Source organism: Brassica napus, chromosome C3 (genome assembly GCF_020379485.1).
Source record: "Brassica napus cultivar Da-Ae chromosome C3, Da-Ae, whole genome shotgun sequence".
In the NCBI taxonomy this organism is placed as follows: Eukaryota; Viridiplantae; Streptophyta; class Magnoliopsida; order Brassicales; family Brassicaceae; genus Brassica; species Brassica napus.
This window is the reverse complement of record NC_063446.1, coordinates 66,307,872-66,313,243: the sequence shown is the minus strand read 5'-3', so window position 1 is coordinate 66,313,243 and position 5,372 is coordinate 66,307,872. Positions and strand designations below refer to the sequence as shown.

Here is a 5,372-nt window from a genome sequence, read left to right as displayed (position 1 = left end):
TTAGAAAAGTTGCAGAACAGTTATCTAACTTCTCTATTTCAGGACTAGACATATACTGTGATCCTGCAGAAGGCATTCGGTACACCTCCTGTTTCGTTATTACTGGATTATTCTCCCTAGGAAGCATCTAATGAAAAACCAGAACACAATTGCAGGTGAGCAGGACTTAACATGACAGTTAAACAATGTAAAACATGTACATGAAAGTGATAAGGATATAACTGGCGAACCTGAACATCAGGATCTAACACAAGAATGATAAATTCTCTATTTTCATGACCGTATTGGATGCTGCTTCATATATCAGCTGTAAGGCCAACGCATGCCTACTTTCAGAAATATCAGACGCGGAAGAAGGAGTCTTAAAGCTATCTTCTTCATAAAGTTAGCCTCATCTACCTACGTAGCAACCATTTCTTAAAGAAAACTGCGCAACGCATGCTTCTCCTTTACAGTTTTCAATCCCACCTCCAAGAATAACTTTTAAGAGCATCTCATTTACTTTTTATTTTGCACTTGGACTTGAGATCTTTTACCAGCTTTTTTTCTGTACAGAGTCTGGCAATTTGTAGTTTGACAAGTCTCCAGGAAGCAAGCATCTCCAGGGAGCCAGCCAGGAAGTTTCTAGATTCCTAGAAGAAAAGAATAGTTAACAAAAAAAAAAACAGACTCATCTACAGGCAGAAGTGGTGTTATATTTTTCGAAGATGATTTCCCGTTTGCTACTGGTTCATCGATTGAGTAGGAGAACAATGAACATATATTTACTGCGCCAAGTTTGGCTACTCCAGTGGTAGATGTGGATTCGAATCAGCTGACAACGACGCCTCTGCCTTCATCAGTGACTTCTCTGCCTTACCATCTATAACAGATGAAACGCTATTGCCGATGGTAGAGGAAACAGAGTCTTCAGAAGAATCTTCAACACAAGAGTTTGATGGATTTTGAGATGACACACGATGATGACTTGAATGAAGGTGACGATATATTGAACCCAGACGATGGAGATGGACATGATCGGGACATGGAAGTACATGATACACCAGTCAAAGAAGAGTTACTTGGACGTGGCCACAGACATAAGATTAAGTCGATAGACTTAAAGATTTTGTTACAAATACAATACATGAGACATTTTGTTATCCGATTGAAGACTTCACCCCATGTGATCAGTTTTCTGAGAATAATAGGTGCTATCTCGCAGCAGTTGCCAATCAGGAGATTCCCCAGCATTATTCTCAAGCTGTTGAAGATCCATATTTTCGGGGAGCCATGAAACATGAAATAGTATCTCTTGAAGATAGTGGAACATGGACTGTTGAAGACTTGCCTCCAGAGAAAAAGGCTCTAGGTTTTTGATGAGTCTATTGTATCAGATATAGCAGATGGAACAATAGAACAATATAAAGCTAAAGTTTGGTAATCACCAAATAAAAGGAGAAGATTTTATTGAAACACACTACAAGAAAAAATGCTTTTATTAGCGGACAAAAAACGCTATCTAACGATATGATAGTGGTTTATGAAGCGCTGTATCATCGCCCGTCATAGTAGGTCAGACACATTAGATAGCGGTTTTTTACACTGCTATCTTATTGTTATATATTATAGCGCTTTTGTGTATGCAATTAAATATTTTTTTATAGCGTTTCTTTTTCGTTATTATTATCTTATTAAATAATTAAAAAAATTAAAAAAATTATATATTGAAATAGTAATTTATAAATTAAAATTGATTTATAATTAAAATTAATTTATTAATTAAAACTGTATTACAAAAAACGAAACCTAAAATTAAAAAGAAGCCTAAACCCAGATTAAAAAATAAACCTAAATCTAATCTTCTCAGCCGCATGTGTTGTCTTCTCCCATCCACCTCGCCGCATCCTCTTCTTCCTTTTGTGTCTTTGTCTTCTCTCTTTCTCCATCTCTCTTCTTCTTCTTGCTCGGCTTCACCTCCACCACCACCACTAGCTTCCTTTGCCATCTTAAGAATCAAATGAAAGTCTCAGAACAGAACACGTGATTCACTAATCAAACCTGAGAATACATCTTAAAAGAACAGTCCAAACTTCACCTGTGTAATCTTGACATTGGCTTTCCAAAAAAGAGGAATCATAACTGAGTATAAACAGATCTGAAAATCCTAAAAATCAATACCCGAAATTAAGCAAACACAGATGCTGAGAGAGAGTCACAACAATCGAACCTGCTTCGGGAGTTTTAAAACGTCACCGGACAAGAGGATGAGCACTGCGATGATGCGAGGGCTTTGCTTTGACAAAACTTCATCACCACCTCGAATTCTTCACGCCTCCTCTCTCCGCCGCCGTTTCAGAAATCACCCTCGCTACTAAGCACCACCATGCTCCCTCCGAGTTCGAGACCGATTACGACAGCGACGAACTCAGACCGGTGCCGTCGTCTCTTCTTCGATGGTGGTCCAACAACCAGTTGCTTCGCCCTCATTGGGTTCATCGTCGATGTTGTTGCTGAAGAAAGAAAAATGAAAAGTCGTATAGGAGAAGATAAGTGAGAAAGAGAAAAACTAAATTGTGGCCTTTGGATTACGTTGCATCAATGGCTAAGAACCGTGATCTTTGAGAAAAAAATTAACCAATGAGAGAGAAGGTTGGAGATAGACAAAAGAATAATTTCAGCCCTTAGATTAGAATCAATCAATGGTCATAAAAAGAAGCAATAAAATTGTTTTTAGATTTCTTTTTAATTGTTTTATAAATTGCCTAAATCAAAATATTAGATATTGTAATTTAGCATATGAAATATAAATTTTGATTAGATTTTTGTAGTTATATGATTTTCAAAAACTGCATAATGGGGTTCTTATAATTAGTTTGTGTAAAGTGTTTTGTATTATGATTTTAGGGTTACAAGTTTTGAAAATACAAGGGTTAGAGTTTCTATATAATGATTTGTGATTAAGATTTAGATTTTAAATTTATTAGATTACGAAAATTTTAGATTTGAAATTTATGTTTATTGGATGTATGGTTTATATATGTTTTATGTTAGGATTTAGGGTATAGAGTTTGATTGAGGAATTAAGGTTTGTGTGTTTGGAAGTTATATATTAAAATTAAAAAGAATAAATTTCAGAATATAAGTTTTTCAAGGTTTATACTTGGAGTTTAGGGTTTAAAAACTTGTTTAGGGTTTGGGATTAGATAAACCAAACATAGCGTTTTAATTATTTTGCTATTAAGCATTCGCTATCATAACGTTTCCAAATATACTACTCTATCATAGCGTTTCAAAATATACAAACGCTATCTAAAACTAACGGATATGTCAACCATAGCAGAAAGGCAAAAAAAATGCTATCCTTTGCTGCTATCAAAACCAATATTTCTTGTAGTGACATTTGCACCAGTTGCGAAAATTGACAACGATGCTTTCTTGACGTAGTGGCTGCCAGAGATTTGGAAGTGCATCAGATGGATGTGCATAATGCAGTTTTTCATGGTGACTTTGTGGAGGAGGTGTTTACGAAATTGCTACCTAGATTTCGTGTGGAGGACAAGAATAAAGTATGTCGATTACACAAATTTCTTTATGGTCTTAAGCAAACATCGAGATGCTGGTTTGCCAAGTTGACAAAAATACTAAAAGAGTATGGTTTTGTGTAATCAATATCTGACTACTCACTGTTCGTCTTTGAGTGTAAAGATATTCAGATTCATGTACTTATATTTATGTGGATGATTTAATCATCATGGGAATGGGAAGTTCTCCGCAGGTTATTGCAAACTTTAAGGTCTACTTGATTAAATGCTTTAAGATGAAAGACATAGGTCTTCTCAAGTATCTTTTAGGTATATAGAAGTAGCTCGTAATGCTTCAGGGATCTACTTATACCAACGGATGTTTTCTCAGGACATTATCATTGAAGCATGACTTCTTGGTGCAAAGCCTGCATCGTTTCTGATGGATAAGGATCACCAACTTGCGTTGGTTGAAGGTGCACGATTTCGGAACCGACTAGATATCGACGTTTAGTTGGAAGATTGAACTACTTGAGAGTAACGAGACATGAGTCTTCATATGAAATTCATACTCTTTCACAATTTATGCAAGCTCTGAAACAAGATCACTGGGATGCAGCCATCCGTGTGTACAATATCTGAAATGAAACCCATGATAGGGAATATTACTTAAGGCATGGCAGCCCGTGTCTTTCAGTGTCTGGTGTGATGCTGACTGAGGAGCATGTCCCATCATACGGATATCTTTAACGGCCTGATTTATTCAGCTAGGTGGGTCACCGGTTTCTTGAAAAACATTCAAACAAGACACAATCTCTCGCTCGTCGACGGAGGAAGAATACAAGGCAATGCCAGATGCAGTTCAAGAGCTGATTTGGTTGAAAAATCTACTGACTACATTTGGCGTCTGATAACATTTCAGCAATTCATATGGAAACTAATCTCATTTTTCATGAAAGGCCGAGGCATGTTGGAATTAATTATCATTTCATGAGAGGACCGTGAGAGGTTTTGTTACAACAAAACATGTTTCGAAAAAAGTTGCAACTTGTTGATATTTTGACAGACACTTGCTAAGAAGGAGTTTCCAGCATTTCTTGTCTGTCAAGTTGGAAGTTCGAAACATACACTCTCCAACTTGAGGGAAGATATTGAGATATGTACAGATCTACAATAGTTATGATTGGATATGATTGTATATTATGTGTATCTACGTTTTAGGATAGGAACCTTTGAATAAATATAAGATCTTGGACCTAAAAATTGATACAGAAAACACTTTCCATTTATTCTGTTTTTTTGATAAAACATTTCCAATTTTAGTAAATTAATGATTCTCTGACTTATCCACAAAAATGTAAATTCAGTATCAACATACATGTATAAATATATATATATATATATATATATATATATATATATATATATATATATATGTGTGTGTGTATAATTGATTAGTAGGCTAAAAGAAGAAGAGAAGAAAACAGAAAGACTGAAAAGTTTGGTGAACAAAGAAAAAAAAAAGGAAAATGGATACAGGTTTCTTAACCGCCGTCTTTGTCTTTGGGGGGCTCATCATCATCTTGGCTCTTTTAGCTTGCTTGTATTACGGCTCACGACTTATCAAACGGTTTGCGAGTGATGCATAACTACTTTTTTTTGTCAACGATGCATAACTATTATTCTATTACCAATTAATTATGTCATTTTTGTTATTTTTCAATCAAGTTTTGTTTCACCTAATGATATTGTTGTAACTCTATTATATTTGCATAATTAAATTATTGGTAAAGTCAAAGAACTTCCAAATCTACCACCTATTAAACGACACTACAGTTCATATTACGGAAACAGAGCTTTATATATATA

General features: G+C 35.3%; 1 long non-coding RNA gene across 1 annotated transcript; it reads right to left on the bottom strand.

The window, feature by feature from the left end:
• Positions 1 to 1,736: 1,736 nt before the first annotated feature.
• On the bottom strand, positions 1,737 to 4,657 carry LOC125584455. Its single transcript, XR_007321382.1, has 3 exons — positions 2,210 to 4,657; positions 2,078 to 2,137; positions 1,737 to 1,987 (listed from the first exon to the last, which is right to left on the bottom strand). It is a non-coding gene; the product is annotated as an uncharacterized LOC125584455 (long non-coding RNA).
• Positions 4,658 to 5,372: the final 715 nt, after the last annotated feature.